This window comes from Spermophilus citellus, assembly GCF_964194105.1.
Source record: "Spermophilus citellus genome assembly, chromosome: 11".
NCBI lineage: Eukaryota > Metazoa > Chordata > Mammalia > Rodentia > Sciuridae > Spermophilus > Spermophilus citellus.
The window spans coordinates 82,393,854-82,413,489 of record NC_138192.1 but is presented as its reverse complement, the minus strand read 5'-3'; the positions used below and the strand labels follow the sequence as shown (position 1 = coordinate 82,413,489).

Sequence of the window (19,636 nt, the reverse complement as noted above, 5' to 3'; positions counted from 1 at the left end):
ATACCCTAGAAAACAAAATCAATGAATCATTTGTGTAAATCAAAATTTCTAAACATTTTAGAGGAATTGAATCATGGGAAACTATGTTTTGAAAGAAGTTACAGACATGGATAGACAAGGAGTGAAGCAATAGTCAAGGCAGGGGAATTTATAAGTACAAAAACTTAAAGAGGAAATGAAACATATATATTGACTATGAAAGACATGAAATAGATATACCAAAATATAGAGGTTGGCATTGATAGAACTAAATTTTAAATCTTGCTGCTAAAATAATAACCATTGTTAAACTGATAGTCAATCTCAATAATGTAAGGGTTATGATTTATTTATTTATTTTTGATGAGGTTCTGAAATAGACTGAGTATGGAATGATCCCTTTCTCAGGCTGAATTGACAGATGTGAGTAATATGCAACAAGCAGGGAACAAAGCTTTTAATGTTTGAGTGTTGGAGGACATTTCATATCCACATTATATCAAGTAGTTCTCAAAGTGAGGTCCCTGAACTAGTGGACTCCATACCACCTGTGAATTTATTTTTAAAATGCCAATTTTCTTGGACCTACTGAATCAGAAACTCTGAAGTGGACCCCAGAAACCTGTGTTTTAACAAGTCCTCCAGGTGATTCTCTAAATGCAATACCTCGTACAGTGCTTGAATACAGAAGGAAACGTGAACTGTATTCTTAAAAGCACTGCCTTCAGATTTTTTTTTCCAATGTAAAAGTGCTCTAGAAAATAGAAAGTGCATAAATTTCTCCCCTAAACTTCTTTTTCTCAATACTTTATAATGCTCTGATTAAGTCTAAGAGAAAAAATAATCAGGTGATGCTAGGCCTTCAGCACATACTGATGTCCCTTTAGGGTAAGGGAAACTTTAGCTGGGCTCTGGTCTGAAGATACTAGCTGCAGGAGTTCCCAGCTGGGGTGCATGCAGCTCAGTACCACTCCCTGCCCTGGATACTCGGATTCAGGGATAATGTTCTTTAAACCAATTCTTAACTTGATATCCAGAAGTGTAGTTATTTTCCAGAGCTTCAGAAACCTAATTATTAATGATGTCCAAAACAAAAATATAGTTTGTAAAAATATAGCAATATGTTAGCAAACATTCATTAAGTGCACAGAGAAATCTGGGAGTCAAATAAAGATGGCACACCACACTAATGGGGACAAGTAGAAAGAGAAAGACCTTGATCACTAAATATAAGATAAGCTGAAAGGTGGCTTTTTGACAAAAGGAGAGTGAGAGTCATGGCAATGGACAAAAGGCAGATGAGAGGAATTGCAGTCAGAGATGAGGCAGAAAGTTATTCCCCATGAAGAAAGAAGACATAGACCACTTAATCATTGCTAGTTTAAGTATTACAGTAAAAGTTGATCAATTGATCAATATATGACCTTTACAGAAGATGAACTAAGACTTGCCATAAACATATTGTCATGTATAACCATAAAACAGATACCTTTGTATTACTAGTAGCTTACATTTTTAATTTCCATGCACTAAATACTGTTATAAGTGTTCTCATTTGATTCTCACAACAACCCTATGAAATATACACTATTATTATCATCTCTGATTAAGAGATAGAGAAACTGAGATTCCTAAGAGGAAAGTTACATAGCTCATCAGTCAGTCACTAGGATTGGAGCTCAGACAGTATTACTCCAAAATCTCAGCTATTTACTTCTCAGCTATAAACAAAAGAAATCCCTCAAGCTCTTAGGTCTTGATATGATGACTTGATATTATTCTATATGCTACCACCATTTTAAAATAATCCCCTTGTTGTTGTTTTCTGTTTATACCCGTAATATATGATCATTGTATCCAATTAAGAATATTTTAAAAGTATGTAGAAAATAAAGGTCACTCTTGGGCCCATTACCCAGAGATTGCTGATGTTCTCAAACACTATTATATGTTCTTGTGCTTGGTGCCTCAAATCTGTCTAGAATGTCCTATAACATGCAATCAGCTCCTGCCCAGACACTGATTCACTGGGTCTGGATGGAGTCAAGGCTTGTGTATTTTAATAAGTACCTCTTCTGTAGTGAAATAGTTCAAGCCTAGTTCTCAAACACTGACATATGCCATGTTTTAAAATATCTCTATGCAGAATATCCTGAATCCCATTTATATCTGGATTCTATAGGAACTTTTTTAAAAATATTTTTTAGTTATAGATGGACACATATCTTTATTTTGTTTATTTATTTTTATGTTGTGCTGAGGATTGAACCTAGTCCCTCACATGTCTGAGGTAGACACTCTGCCACGGAGCCACAATCCCAGCCCCAGCAACTTTCTATTTACAGAGAAGTGGTTTTCAAACTTTAGCATTCATTGGAATCACCTAGATTTGTTAAAACAGTTGACAGAGTCTCTGATTCATCAGAGCTGGGATGGAGCCCAAGAATTTGCATTTTTAACAAGTTATCAGGTGCTGCTGGCCCTCCTGGCACACAGACTACAAGAACCACTATAATAAAAAGTCCTTCCAAATGAGAGTTCCTGGTAGAAAGATATTTATCTTGTGGTCTTTGGAAATAACCCTTAAAATTCAATTGCCAGAGCCTGACCTTTACAAAATCATTTAGAAACAAATGCAGTGGCATATAGTACCACAGTTAGTATCATTCCTTTGTCAGGAACTCCATATATGAAAACTCTATTCAGTTGTTTCCATGTCTCTATGACAATTAAAGTGTAAGAGAAAAGAATAGCTATTGACATTGTTGCTGTCTTAAGTGTCCAGATGGTTGTTGGTAGCAGTGGAAGGGACAGTGGGATAAGGTCAGTTACATCTAGTAACAGGCATAACACCTATCATACAAGTCTAATGTGTGACATTTCTTAAGTAGGACAAATTCCAGAAGAGGATGTTGATGCTACTGGCAATTTTTATGAATTATACATGATACACTATTTTAAAATTCAGCAGACTACTGCCATTCACCCTCTATAATAAAAGATATTGTATGAAAAGTGAAGTTCTGGGTGAGTAAACATGAAATGCTACCAATGTAATGGATCTTAAGCACACCTTTCTTTGCTCTCTGACACCTGCCAGAAGACAAGCAAGGTTTTAAAAGTAGGATTGACCTTTGGAATCCCTGCATCAGCTTTCCTGAACTAGATACCTCACTACTGTTCATCAGTGCTTCAAAACCAGCAAGAAATTTCTAAAATAAATCTCTACTTTTTTATTGGCTTTTGACTTTAATGCCTAGATTCTGGGGTAATATGAATGTGTAACTATATTAGGCATTCCACCTTTACCTGTCAATCACTAGAAACACAAAAGGCCCACCTTCAGACAATGCAATTCTCCCTAAAATTTTTAATTTTAAAATCAGTAATTTTCATTATGCCTGGAAACTCCTAAAGTCATCTAGGAAAACTCATTTATTTACTATTTAGTCAAATATCTACTGAACACTTCCTACATTCAAAAATATACTATAGATTCAGTGAGTAGAACAATGAAAAATGTGCATGCACACATACACATATGCAAATACAGTGTCTTGACCCTCAAAAAACTTACATTGAGTAATAATGAGGTCTGTCTGAGTTTTGGTGTTCTAGAACCTTGTTACGTGAAGAACCAGGAGAAAGGCCTAACTTAGAAAGGCACAGTCTTAGGCTTCATCCCAGATGTCCTGAGACAGAATCTGCATTTTATTTTATGAGAATCTCTTCTCTAGAAAACAGAGCCTGAAGCAAAGATTGAAATGCTGTTTTTATTTGAGAGTGTAGGTAAGACAAGGAAAGCTGTAGACCAATGAGATACCGTGCTGGCTATGACTTCAAAATGTGTCTGGAAAGGAATGAGTCTGAATGACAGCAGTGCATTCAGCAGGTGGGTCTGTCCAATATGTGGAACTTTCTCTGCAGACAGTTTAGAAGATCCATACCTTGTTGCCTCCTGATTCCTGCTTTCTGATGATGGAGTTACATATCACTAGGAGGTGCTACCTCTTTTCTTCTGGCTTACAGTATCTAAGTCTGAAAGTGTAGAGGTGGGTGCAAACCAAGAAAAGAGAAAAAGAAGGAAGCTATTAAGAGTTTCTGAAAATTTACAAAGTTTGTGTCTCAAGATAATATGTGTGGAAAGTTCCACCCAGAGAAATGAATAGAAGTGAACAGAAATGGGATCTGTTTGTCAGCAGAAACACAGAAAATCTTCTTCCAGAAAAGGTAAAATTCACCTTAGGAATGTGAATGTTAAATTAGAAATTGTCACAACTGGAAGTTTCTGCAGTCTTCAATGTTCGATAGTTGGGCTGGGGATGTGGCTCAAGCCGTAGCGCGCTCGCCTGGCATGCGTGCGGCCCGGGTTCGATCCTCAGCACCACATACCAACAAAGATGTTGTGTACGCCGAGAACTAAAAAATAAATATTAAAAATTCTCTCTCTCTCTCCCTCCCTCTCTCTCCTCTCTCACTCTCTCTTTAAAAAAAAAAAAAATGTTCGATAGTATTCTCTGACTCCTGTGCTCACATCCTCATTCTTGGATATGTCAGAAATGAGGTCCAGCTGTAACCAAATAATCTGGGTCAGGAAGTCTAGATAAGAAAATGTTGAGAAATATCAAAGAAGAAACCACAAATCCTAGAGTGAGGCAGAACCAAGACTCAGGTGAAACCATAGCACCTACTCTTCCAGATGTGTACCTACCCTCCTTGAGTGCTACCACTGTGAGACATTCTCATTTGGATCATCCAACTTTTGCTCCGTATGAAGTCTTCAGAAAGCATGAAACTGCAATAGATATCCAAATGCCATGAGTTGCTATCCCCAAGCAATAAAAATATAGATTTTCATTTTTTATTATTTTCCAGTTCAAAACTCCTAATGAGAAAGTGCTGTTGCTTTTATAATGAGAACCTCTTCAGTTATTTTTATAAAATAATATATTGTGTCAAGGAAACTCTTGTAGAACAGAATAAGGAAAAATCAGAATGACATGTAGCCATTAAATTTTAAATCATTTGCATATTTTATAGATACTCAGTAAATCTTCAAAACTCTAGATTTCCACAGCTCCTAAAAACATAAAGGAGCAAACACTCTTTTTTCAGAGCAAAAGAGAGAAATGTGTGAAGGTCAGAAAGCAGAAGCTGTGCTTTCTGAAGGTAATATTGTGCTGACAAATGTCTACTGAAGCATTTCAAGAATGTCCATTATTTATTTGAGCTGGTCAAACACAGAAACTACTATGATACCACCCTCCAGTAATGAGAAGGGCCTTTAACAATGTCAGTGTGTGGTGTTGGTCAGCTCTAAATTCTAGACACCATTTAAGGAGCTCATGTCACAGGGCACTCTTAACCTTTTTTATGTGTTTTTCTCTGAACAAAGAGGGTCCTTTTCAAATTCTACTTGAAATTCTAGTCTCAACCTATATATATTACAACTAACAGCAGTATTTTCCATTTGTTGACCATCTAATCAACTCTGATCAACATGTAAAAAAGAACTTTGTATAAATGTTAACAGATATGGCTAGTTTATTTCTACAAATGTAGAAACAGTTACTCTATATGTACTTCTTATGTCATTATTAAAATAATTATAATTCTTATTCAGATTTACATAGTAGTGTAATCTTATTTTCCAAAGGTGGTTTATAAAGCATTTCAGAATTCCTTGGTATTCTGAAAAATCCTCTTCACCTGGATATTAATGTTCTCTTCATAAGAGAACATAACCTCTTTCATAGGCCTCAGGATAAAATCTCTGTGGAAAATAAAGGGAAGTTGACTTTCTCATTGTGTCTGCTGTCTTTAGGACCTACCTAAAAGTCCTAAGCTTCTAATACCATTAATGTTTGATAACTTAAAACCAATTACTTCACTTGAGAATACCATACTTAAGGACATGAATTAGTAATTGCCATTTGGCTTCCCTGTAATTTTTAAGCTCATTTGATAATTTATGAAAATAATTGCATCTTAAGACATAATTCCTGACCATTCACTTTTCATACTGAAACAAATCCCAAGTATAACTATTCATGTAGGTACCTGTCACTACGCATATTTCAAGCACTGGTACCTGCTGTCATCCTGTCTGATAAGCAGTGAATTCCAGTATCCACTTTGATGACCCAACATGAATGATGCGCTTAGGCCCCAATCATAACTGATTATCCCACAACTATTTAATTTTTTTAAAAAACTACTTATAGACAATTGGTGATTTTACTATAATTTCAGTTTTTATATTTAGAAAATTACTTTTCAAGTTTCAAGATGATTTGGGTTGGTTTATAAAGGAGTATATGACAGATAAGGTAGCACAGAAAGCAGTCTGTTTGATGCCCAATTTTAATCAGAAAATAAATATCACTGAAACATAAAATTTTTATTAAGCTTAAGAGTAGTAAGAGAAATGGCATGTGATAAAATTAAAATATCTATAAAAATCTGTTATTAACATTTAATATTCCAAAGCATATTGCTGTTAATTTAAAAAATCATATTGTATGTGTATATTTTAAACATGCTTCTATTAGGCATTCAAAATCCTTGAAATGGGGATAGTGAGACTATTATGTAAAAATACAGGATACATTATACCAGTGGATATGGAGCCAGAAAAAAAATAACATGTGAGTACTTCTTAAAATATGTAATGTGGAAAACAAATTACTCCACAATTATTCCACAGTTATGTACCTTGCTTGAAAATAAAATACTATTCTCTTGTGCTACCGAATATAAAATGTTTTTGGATTGGGTTAAAAGGTGTGTGTAGGCATAGAGACATTTTACAATTTTAAATGTTACAATGCTCTTTGGAAATAGAGTTTCAGACACTCCCCACCAAAAACACTTTGACAAGGATAGTATCTATAAGCAGACAAAAAAGTCTGCTCAAAAACTGTCTTGCTGTTTTACTTTGCAACAAATTAAAATCTGTGTAAGTTCTGTAATACATTTTTTATAGATTTACACTATGCAAAAATATTTGAGAAAAAAACCCTCTGGATATTGAGACCAAGTGACATGTTATTTGCATTTGAATCCAATAAAGATTACCAACATAAATACTTTTATCTTGCAGAAAAGGTTGGTGGATGTTGTGGATTCTAACTACAGTTTCTCTCCTGTCTGTGAACTTCAAAATTCTAAAAATAGGATGACTCTTTCATTGGAACAAAACTATTTTTAATCATTATTTCTTTTCAGTTCCACCCCTTTTTGAAATTGTTCCTTTACCTAATCATCATTGGCCCTTTTTTAGGAATCCACTTTTTAAAAACGTTAACATCTTTTTTATAGGCTGTTCTCTATTTTAGGTATATTTTTTGTCTCTTGGCAATTTTTACAGTTGGCTTTTAAACTTATTGAGAGCAGAGTTTCTGTGAGTTTGCTTTGATATATCCCATGGGGTCAAGTGCAATGCCAATCCTCAGATAAGTCTTTCAATGAAAGTGTTCTGAATTGACTCAGCTTTAAAACTGGTCACAAATTGCCACAGAAGCATTTCTGAATGGAGATTTACATTTAACTTCCAATAAATTAACTATGATAGGAGAAATATTGGTGAATAATGTAGTTTGACTCTCTATAAAAACAGAATTGTTGTAGTTTGGAAGAGAGGTGGTGTGGAGGAAGTACCTGGCTAAGAACTGCATCTAGTCAGAGTTCTGTCAGTGACTAGCCCTGTGAAGTTTGTCAAGTAACCAACCTGCCTTTATAAAAGGTCAATTGGAGATACTATTTACTAGACTGGCATCATAGAATTATTGCTGCAGTTACATGAAATATATGAACTAGCACTTCGAGTACTATAAAGTATCCTAAAATTATACAATATGATCATGATATGTATGACTTTACCATGAAACAGTGAAAAACATAACAGTAGTTGTTTTAAGATCCTAAGCCACTGCCTTAGTTATTAGAATGGAAAAGAATTTCTTTTGAAAAATTAGAACATGGAAACTCTATTTTTTAAAAAAAATCTTTACTAATGCTTGTACTCTGAAACAAACACCATTACAACCAAATTAATAATTTGGGCTGCCTGGGAACTTAGTATATACATTAACTGGGGTTAATACAAAGTGTGTATGCTCTGTCAAGTCTTATGTTGAAGGCTTTGCCATGCTGTCTCATTTATTCCTCAGTACAAGCCCTTTAAAGGTGGGCAATAGTCTTATGCTCACTTTGTAGGTGAAGAAATCGTGGTTTACAGAGGCTGAGATGTCTGATGTAACCCACATCAACAAGCACAGAACCAGACCTAAATCCACATTTGTCTTTATTCAGCATCAATGTCCTTTTCCTCTTTTCTGTCCTGGAAACACTGTCAGTTAAAATTCGATCAATTTTAGAGCAATCCAAATCCATGAGGAAGAAAATTAAATGCTAAGAACCACATTGTTTAATTTCAAATTGGACTGAAAATGCCCATGGCATCACACTGATCTTTAGCAATATTGAAGGAGACTTCTAGCATTTTTGCACATAAAGAACTTTTTAAATTCCATTCAACAATTAAAAATAAATACCAAAATAAATTTGTTTAATGATTATTGAGTTATTAAGACACACCTGTGGCAATGCATAAACTTTCCAAATACACAATTTATGTTATAATGTCAGGATTTTGTTCTCCAATATAACATTTGAATTATGATAACTTTCATTTTGAAAAAATAATGCTCCTCCACTGGAAAATCATTCTGGCTTCCCAGACTCTCATTTGTTGACAATATACAAGATGTTTTCTTCTTGAAAAATTATGGGATAATTACCATTGTAGAAGTCAAAAAATATCAAGTCATTTATAACTAGCTGGGCTAATAGAGAAACATACTGTCATGTTAAAATATGCAATTCCAGTTTAGTACTCTTAGGTGATTTGCTTAGTAGAATATTTATAATCATTGTAACATTAAAAAAAAAACATTAGAACATTTGCTTAGCAGGTATAAGGCTCTGGTTTCCATTCCTAGCACTGACAAAAGAAAAAAGGGGAGAGGGGAGACATGTTTATTGTATTTTGAGACTTGTAAGCTATAATTGTCCAGTGTCTTAAAATAAGCTTATAAAAATAGTCTGGTCTTAACTGCACATTTTTTGCTGGAAAGTCCTGAGTACTACATAAATATCATTGAAAATCTCATATACCATAATATTCTTTTAGTCCTTCTTTCTTGTAGAATCTCCTAATGCAAGAAGACATTGTATTTCATCTGATTCTATAGACCTCATGTACGTCTCTCATCGATGTAGTGAGAACTGTAAGTTAGTCACTAAGTAAAACTAGAATCATTTGACCCTGCCCCTGAAATCTCTTCCTTATTGACTCTTCAGAGTTTATCATACAAAATGATCCAGCAGATCATAGCTGAAAAAGGAGAAGCAAGAAATTTTAATACCCAGTCTGTACTAATGGCATACTTGGAGGGGGAAGATGTTTAAAAACAAACTTCTTCTTTGGATTATGACATTTTAATTAAAAGTATTGCCAGCTCTGTTGGCTCTTTTAATGGACCTTGTATCTCTTGACCCCTGGGAATATTTGTAATGAGTGTATTGCAATAAATACGGAATTTCAAGTAACAGAAATATACATATGATCATAATTTGTCTCAGGTTCAAGTGATGAAAGTGACATGGGAGTGGAGGAGTCCTCAAATTACTTGGGCACAATATAAGACAGTTTTTTAATGTCAGGTGCTATTATGTACATATTACTAGAGCTCTTAAAAATATAGAGTGCGCCAAGTGCTGTGGTATACACATTAAACCTAGTGATGCAGGAGACTGAGGCATGATGATTGCAAATTTAAGGCCAACCTGGGCAACTCAGCAAGACCCTCAGCAACTTTGCAAGACCGTGTCTCAAAAAATAAAAATAGTTGAAAATGTAGCTCAGTGGTAAAGTGCCCCTGGGTTCAATCCCCAGTACATATATATACAGAGAGAGGAATGGGTAGGGGAATCAGCAACACAAGACTTCAAGACTATTCCCATACTTTGATTTAAAAATTTTATATACTAATTGCTATTATGTTAAAAGTAAAAAACTACATTACATACATTTATTTTACTCCTGGATTCCAGTTTTATAAGATATAAAAGTGGCAATCCTAGATAATATCAAGAAATGTTTACATAAATGAATATTTTATTATTGCTTTGAGATATTTTCAGAATTTGCTTAGTGAACTTCAAAATGTCTTATTCTTGCTTTATCAGTCCCAAACCCTTAGTCCTCCTCCCTAAGCATAAAGCTATCAAATGAGCTGGCAGCATCCCAAAACTAATTGCAGCTCCTAGATGTTGCTAAGGAAATATACTCAGGGTCTCTAATGCATTTCAAAGGTTTGTAAGAATATGCACTTTTGTCTTTTATATTCAAGAAAATGATGCTAACTGAGATACCCAAGTGGGTTATATGCCTTCATTCATCCAAGAATGAAAAAGCCAATGTGTTTATAATGTCACTTTCACCTTGCCTTTTTTCTAGCCACATATATTCATAAAACTTTTGAGAAACTCAGCTGCACTTCACCATTTCCTTCTCCATTGGGAGTCTAAATGCCGCTATTATGTAGCAAACTGGGAGCTGGAAATGTTTTTCCTAAATGGAATGTGGGTCTTTCTACTAGAGTGATGTGATTCCGGGAACTTTTGTTACGTACCCACCATATGCTGGTTTCTGTAATGAAGGGAGAAAAATAAATAATACAGGATTGGTTCTTGCCTTCAATGAGTCCACAATGTAGCAGCTAAGATTTATATGTAAACAAGCAGCATCATAGAAAACAAGCAGGACAGTTTACCTTTGTTAATCAACTTGAATGGCTGTGCCCTCAGAAGCAATAATAGGCAATTACAGTAATGAGTCTACTTGTGCAGAGACTTGAGAGATAAATTACTTGACTCAAAGGGATAGAAAAAAATTGACACATACTAACTTATCAGACTTACATACTCAAATTTCATGATCTACTTAAGAAACTAAGCAATACTCTAATTAGAACATTGTTAGCCCTCTTCTGGTTAAGTTGCCTACAGAAGTAATTCACATTATTGTTAGCATCCAATTTACATTTGTAGCTTTTTAGTCAATATACTAAACCTCCTTCTTGAATTGCATATTAAAGTGATATTTTAAGGAAACTTCACATTGTTAAGTGGTATCTTTCATTCACAATGCTCTGGAGTTAGTTTCTTTGTTGAGCCCATTTTTAGCATTCAGATTAGATCTGTTATTGTGTTAACCCTTATGGTTATAGACATTCATTATGTGATTGTCATTGACCCTGCACTGAGTCAGGTCACTAAAACTGGTCTGGGCTATAAGATTGGCCAAAATGAAGATTCAGATTCCATTTAGAATTGTGTTCACTTGAATTTACTAAAAGACCAACACATAGGGACACTGGTTGGTAGACCCAGTTCCTGATGCCTGCCTTGTTTCCACAGCCATCGTGGCATATTCAAAGTGGTTAATGCAGACCATGCTCCATGAGGAATCCACCTGGACAGGGCAGCTCAGAACCACTGGCTCAGAACCACAGTCATCAAACTTGGCTATGACCAGTCTTATTGAATGGTATTTGAATGTCAAGAAGACTGCCTGATAATCCTAATTCTCATTTATGCAAACCTTTATTTGATCTAGTCTTTACTGATTTTGTGACTTAAAAATGCCTAGGATATACTTTCATAATTCAGAATACTGTTAATGAGAAACACTGAATGACATGTAATACTATAACATTTAAATAATATAAACTCTTCTTTAATGGAGTTATTTAGACAAAAAAATTTAAGGGGAAATCCTTGTACATAAAACTATAAAATATATTCCTATTTTTAAGTTATTTTGGGGAAATCTTAGACCACTCCGCCATGCTACCACCCAATTTTGGGGAAATCTTAAATAAGGAAAATTACAGAGTTTCTCCCATTAATTCAGCCATGAATTAGAGAAACTGTGGCAATTGATTGAAACAAAATATTCAGCTGTTCTTTCTTTGATATAATAGCATCAGTTTATCAGGAATTCTCACCTTGTTTCCACTAATTTTCATGAAAGTATTTTACATCTACATGAACTTGATAGTAAGTTATGAAAGTGCTAATTTGTATAAACTCATAGCTTTTGGAATCAGAAGAATTTAATTTTGATCTGATTCAGAAACTCAAACAGCACTGGTTTGAGCAAGTCCATTAGTTTTACTGAAATTTAATTTCTAAATCCAAAAAGTAGGTATTGCTTGAACAACAAACAACTGTTCTAGTAATTATATCACTCAAAAGATTCTGTAGGCAATATAAGTATAACAAACAGTAAGGCAATCTGTTAAAAAATTCACACACCATCTGCTACTCACAAAAGTCTACTTATTCATTTCTGCAGAGGTGTTCATCCATTCTCACACACACATACACATGCAATGTTTAATAATATAATCATTCAAATATTCTTTTATTCATTTATTTTCTACCTTATGTCAAATAATGTACTTTCTTATATTGAATTAGACTGTGATTCCTCACATATTTTAGAATTCTTCACAATAAATGTATTCTTAGGGATCATTTTCTTTTTGCATTGTAAACATCTAAACCATATAATATATAGATCTTTGACTTATAGCAGAGTGTTCCACTGTGTATTAAATATTTAATTATTTATTAAGAATGAATACAAGTTAGGAGCAAGAAGTTCTGGTGTGGTATTGCAAAGAAGAATGACTAATGTGCAAGGGAGGATGACTATTGATAACAATAACGTGCTGTACATTTCAAAGAACTAGAAGAAAGTATATTGAAAGTTTTCACCATAAACTAATGATTAATGTTTGATAACCATGTTTAACTTGGTTTAAATATTACATAATATATACATAGGTCAAAACAACACAATGTATAATTTTTACATTTTATTATCCAAATTCAGAGCTATGAAAATATATAATAGGTAATTCATGCTTTTAAGGCAGCATGTGCACATTCTACCCCCAATATATATGTATAGGTTTCATCTTTAAAAACACACACATCAGGGCTGGGGCTGTAGCCCAGTGGCAAAGTGCTTGCCTAGCATGCATGAGGCACTGGGTTCGATACTCAGTACCACATAAAAATTAACAAATAAAATAAAGACATTCCGTCCATCTACAACTACAAAAAAAAATTTAAACACACACACACACACACACACACACACACAAACACCAGAATATTGTAGATTATATATATTATAAATAAACTTCATCTTTGACATATTCAATTACAATCGGACGATTTAACCGTTGAAAAAGTCCCTAACTTGTTTTAGATACTTAAGTCCTTTAGGACCATACCATGATGAAGAAAACACAGAACAAGGAAAATTCTGTGGTGACCTCCATAATATAACAACTATTAGTATTAATTATGGAAAAATTTCATCCATACCCCCCCAGGAGGTATCTCTCAATACAGTGGAGCAGGATGCAGATGACAGAGTTCATGAGCTAAAGCTCTCCAGACAAGCTGCAAAGGAGGAATTTGAGGAGTCTCAGGCAGATCAAAAAACTGAGCCCATTTTAATGGATTTTAAATTTGGCCATATATTTAAATATCTTCCTGAAAGGATTTTAAAACTGACATATTATTTCTGAATTCTCTAAACTTTGTATTTATTGAATATGTCTTTATCTTAAAGAATCTAATTCAGATTCACTTTACTAACCATCTACTAGTTTGCAACAGGGTACACTGCAGTTACCATAGCAACTGTATTGTAAGTCTTTCTTTCTGCTAACTTGGAATTTTTTTCAAGATTATTTCTTTCAACTGACATTTTCAGATCTTGAGCTCTAGTGAAGATGACTTCTACTTCTTCACATTGGAAGAAGTTGAATTAATCTTTGCAGTAAGTTTTGTGTGTGGTAAATTTCATTTGACCTTAGCCAAAAGGCTGAAAAGTGATATATGTGTGGTGAATTTTTGTCTTGGGAAACTTCAACTGAGAACTTAAAATTGGGAACTAAAAGTATAGAGATCCTTGTTATGTAGTGGCAAAACTTTGTGGAATTGTCTCCTCCAGTTATGTGGAAAATAGAACTTATGAAAGAAGGGGGAAAGGCCTTTGGAAAATAAAAGTGATGTGTGTGTGTGGTGAATTTTTGTTTTGGGAAACCTCAGCTGAGAACTTAAAATTCAAATCAAGAGAGGAAAGGCCTTTGGAGCAATAATACTTACCAATCTTTTTTTAATTTTTCTGTCTGTAAGACATGAATATAACATATACTTCATATCTATCTCATGAAAATCTCCTATCCACATTAAAATGTAAAATAAGAGGATATTAGGATATAGCTTGTACAAAAGGACTCATGGATGATTGACATAAAGATACCTGTATGTAAACTGTGTGAGAATCTCAGGGCGATACAGAAACAAATGGACAGAAGAAACGTGGAAGTCTGATGGAGAGGAATTCAAGAGTGAGGCTGCTGACTTTTGGGAGGTAACAGTGAAGGAAACAGATAGGGGTTGCATTTACAGTCTTTGACATCATATTAAGCTATGCCTACACCCAAATTTTTGTGCTAATGCAGTACATTTAATCTGTAAAAAATAGTCAAACAATATATACATCATAAACTTGGGCTACTATTGAACTGTGTTAATGTTGCTGAAACTCTTTAAGATGGCACACTAAACCCACCACAGAAATATAAAAACCAAACTTATGGCTGTTATAACAACTCACAGAAATAGGACCTTTCTGTCTAGATTACCTGCTTAAAAGTGGGTACTGCTATAACAAAAGTTAACATATAAAAGTGGCTCTGGAATGAGGAAGTAGGTAGAAGCTCAGACTCCTAATAGAAATACAGACATTAAAGATGTTGTTGTTGCAGGCTTAGTAGGAAATGAGGAACGTATTATTGGGAACTAAAAGTATAGAGATCCTTGTTATGTAGTGGCAAAACTTTGTGGAATTGTCTCCTCCAGTTATGTGGAAAAAGAACTTGTGAAAGACAAACTAGGGTATCTAGTCAAGGAGATTTCCAACTAAAGTGTTGAAAATGTCACCTGTTTCTTTTACTGCTTAGAGTAAAATGTGAGAGGAGAGATAAATTCAGGTTAACTGTTAAACAAAAAGGAAGTTGGACTTATGATTTGGAAAAATCTCTGCCTATTCAGAGGACAAAAGATGCAAAATAAGAGACTGATTCTGAAAATATGGCATAGAAAGAAAAAGAAAAGGAAGCCAAGGGTTTGGCTGCATAACACTTTGCTGAAACTTTTGAAAAATCAAAAGATTAGAGTGGTTGGACATAAGAGATGAAGGTTGTACTTTATAGATCTTGTTAGTTAAATTAGAGGACTTCTGTGATGACTCAAGAATGCTGCCCTTTAAAATCTAACAGAAGCCAAAGATGGAGAAAGAGTTATCTCAAAAAGATTCATGTACATGGTTTGACTAATAGGGTGCATCACTGAGCCTTTCATAAGAGACCCATGAAGTTCTTGAGAAAATTATACCAGCAGGAACACTGCCATCTTGGACTGGAAGAAACAGGGAGAGTACCCAGTGAAGGGCTGACAGACACCAAAACTCTACTTGCAGGAAGAGGGATAATAAAACCACTCAGTTTCTGTCAAACATACAAAAGGAAGGAGGACTTAGAAGACAGATCTGAAGTATAGAGGACTCTGGATAAGAGTCCAGCCTCTTCACCACCTTGATTTGGGACTGGTGAGACCTTGAACAGAGAATCCAATCAAGTCTACTTAGGCTTCTGACTTATAGAACTGTGAGATAATAAATGGGTGTGGTTCTAAGTCACTAAGTTTATTGGTAATTTGTTATTCAATAATATATACAGATATTAATATCTAGAATTACTAAAAGATGCTAAAGAATTTATTTATACATTTTATATGTGAGAACAAAGTAAATCCTTGAGATTTTTATGTACATCACTCCTAAACTGTTCACAAAATGCTTGCTCTGAACATGATTTTTTAAATGCTATGTTTTTTTATGGTTTCCATGAAGTTATAAATACATATATTCATAGACCCAAGGGACCTGCCTATTATTTTCTACTTAAAACTTATTTCAGTTTACACCTAGACATGTAGGTTTCAAGTCTCTTCAGAGTAATAGCTATACACAGAGCACTGTGAAATCTCTCTTAGCTTTCTTATGTAACCATTAATATCATTCATGGAATTATTTACTCTACTAGATATCAACCTGAATCTGCAGTATACCACTCTAAAGAAAAGGTCCTTAGGGAAAATTTTGTTTGCCCACTCTAGCTTTCATCACATCCAAATATAATTAAGTCTTCAAATGAAGGAAATGGTGTGGCCTATGTCAAGATCTTTAAATATCCAAGGTAGGGATGGGGTTATGAAAAAAGCCAAGTCAACATTCTGGAACACACCAACTTGATCATTTTTATTTTCTTAAAGAATAACAAAAGAAGGTATGGAGAGGTAGGAGAGGGAGTGGCTAAAATACTGGAGAAATATTAATAATAGGCCAAAGTGGGAAGACCAACTGCTCTCTTAGAAGAAATCTATGCTCATTACTTTTTCATTTTTCTTTTATTTTTTAAATAAGAAAACTAGTTGTGTTTTGTTTTGTTTTTTGACATCAGGTATTGAACCCAGGGACCTTTAACCACTGAGCCAAATCCCCAGTCCTTTTATGTATTTTTAGTTAGAGACAGGGTCTCACTAAGTTGCTCAGGCCCTCGCTAAATTGCTGAGGCTAACTTTGAATTTGTGATCCTCTTGCCTCAGCCTCCCAAGCAGCTAGGATTACAGGCATGCACCACCACGCCCAGCAGGAAACTTGTAATTTTTATTACTATTTTAAGAGATACTGCATTAGTTAAGATTCAAAGAACAAATCCATGTTAGCTAATTCAAGAAGAAGGGGACTATTTAGAATATTTATTAAACAACTTACAGAATATTTGGAATGACTGAAAACCAAATAAATAACCTTTATGTTGAGTTTCTTGAAGCTCTGGTACAGAACTAAGCTACTGATGGAGATACTGGCTCCATCATTGGGAAGCATCACCTCTCTACACCTCTGCTGTAAAACACCATATCACAACTGTGTCTTAGGGCCCCATGGGGACCTAATTTAGCATTTCTAGTTGGTGTAACTAAATCATACCAAGAACCTAAGCAATAGGAGCATACAGGAAGTGTAGTTTTTAAGCTTTTCAGGAAGAAATATTAGAAGGTTGGCATAGTTGTTGAACAACCCAAGGTATCCCCAATGGAGACCCTAGTGATTTAAATGAAGCAAGCCTAGGAAAGACACTTCATGCAGTAAAGCCAAATTCTCTGTTTGGGAGGTAGTAATAAAAAACTCAGATATATAAAGGATGATTTTTTTTTAGTATTCCTAATTTCAGATTGTATTAAGATATTTTAATGATAGTTTTCATTTTGTTCAATAAGTTCTTTATTGACTGATTAAAATTAAAAATAAAATTAGATTTTTAGTTTTCATTGGCACTTATTTTATGCTTTTGTAAAATTTGCTTCAACATACTGTAGTAGAGCTGCAAAGTCTTCTGTTCATTTCTAATTTATATCAAGAGTTTGCCTATGTCACCTAAAACAATGGCTTAGTATGATGGTTTGTGTAACATATTGTTGTCCTGAAATGAATCTTACTTACTAGCATTTTTTGGCCTTGAGCCTCCTCTTTATCTGAACTATCTTTAAAAATACTAATGTCAAAAATAACATCAGCTTACAATGGGCTTACAGCAGTGCTGGCAGTTTTAGTAACTGAGTCAACCTCAGGCCAAATGCCATTTGCTGGCTTAAGTCATATGTTAGGGTATTATTTTCTGTGACTTACACCCAGAACATTGGGGCTTAGATATAGGTTGTCACAAAGAAGACTAGAAATCAGTAGTGGTGAACACTCTCTTCCCTGCTGTAACATACGCAAAAAAGTAGGTATTATTAAAAATGTATGATGATGAGTTGACAGTGACTAAATTAGCATAACTGCCATTTGAGAGCACTGGACCCTTTGAAATAGCTTTGAGTATTGGTTCATTAATGAAACCTGATGGAATTACCTACTTCTCATTCTATTGTTTGTTTAGATTTGTGTGGCTGCCAAATTAAATTGAAGTTAGAGCTGCTTAATAATAACAAATGACTAAACAAACTACTAATCTCTACTAGTAGGCTAAAGGCTAAATGGAAAGCAAAAGCCAATTCAAAGCAAGAAGTAAGGCAAGTGGTGTGATTATTTATTTTAAACTTTGTTTTCTGCTATAGTCTTATTTTATTTATTTATTTATTTATTTATTTATTTATTTATTTATTTATTTAGGTCTTCTCTTCCTTTCTGCCTTCTTTTTCAAACTTTAAAGAAAAATGTCTGTCATTTTCCTCCCCCCAATTCCCACTCCTTCCCATCATTACTTATGTTCCCTGGAAGTAGACATTATAATTTGGAGCAGATGACTACTCGTGTACACTTTCAGCTTAATGGCAGAAAGATGATAAAGGAAGAAAGCTATACCTAAGGTGACCAGTGAGCTCAGTTTGCTTGAGATCTTCTTGGTCTATGCCTATTAATAGCATTCTCTTTCCTTCTCCATACTGTCCTGGGTTGGATGATAAATTACATGGTCATCCTTGTCATAACTAAGATGAGTTAAGAATGGTATAGAAAAGAGTAGGATTTTTCTCTAAAAATGTTGATGATAATTGACATTTTGGTAGAAATAAGTTGTTTTAACCACAAGGATGAATTGCCTGTGCTGACACTTGAGCCTCTATATACTCTTCAGAACTACTCTCGTTTGAGGGTGCTTTCAAATATTCAAGCAATAATTCTTGTTTACATGTGTGAAAATTGAACTACTCAAAATTCTTACAGGTTTGTAACAAATGAGAGGATATTTTAGCCAATGATTAAAGTATTGCCAATGGAAATCCTTATTTTAAATTATAGTTCTGAAATGAAAATGGACATTTAATCACATATATTCACTATAGCTGTTTTACAATGATACTATTGTTACTAATAATTTTGATAAAGAAAAAGCATTTAAATGGAAAATATTTCAAATGTTCAGCAAACAGAATAAAAACTAATAGAGTAGTGCCTTCTTCAGATACTTTAATATTATTTTTTACTTGCAATTTCTAAAGGCTATTTTCTGTTATGTTTCAGTGTTTATTATAATTTAAAGAAAATGTTTCTTGCCTCAAACCAGGTTTTCATTCCCATTGATAATAAGTAATTCATTTTTATCATAATTGAAAGCTATATTAAAATTTGGGGGAGATTTAATTGAATCCTAGAGAAATCATTTCCTTTGTCTTCCTTCTAACAATACCTTGTTATAGTGGGTGAATAAATAAAACTTACTGAAAATGCTTGTGTTTTAAAGTCCCCTAGAAGGTTGTAACAGACAGCTTTCCTATATAAAAATTCCCAATGTTCCCTTATGATATACTTAATAGAATTTCATAGGAATTTTTGAGAAGCCATTAGTGTCTTCTATCAATAAAATAAAGCACAGAGGAGTAAAGTATCTGGTGATTAGAATTGCCAAGAATCTTCCATACACAACTTTCAACAGAGCTA

At 34.1% G+C, this 19,636-nt stretch overlaps 1 protein-coding gene across 5 annotated transcripts in view; it reads left to right on the top strand.

Moving 5' to 3' along the window:
- Positions 1–19,636, top strand: part of ZNF385B (zinc finger protein 385B) — a 389,695-nt gene that overhangs the window by 224,220 nt on the left and 145,839 nt on the right. The window contains exon 1 of one of the 5 annotated variants that reach the window (XM_081261416.1): positions 17,896–17,981. The exons of the other annotated variants lie outside the window; for them this stretch is intronic. The gene's annotated coding sequence lies outside the window, so the exon portion shown is untranslated. Of the gene's footprint in view, positions 1–17,895; positions 17,982–19,636 lie in introns of those variants that run through there. 5 annotated transcript variants of the gene reach the window in all.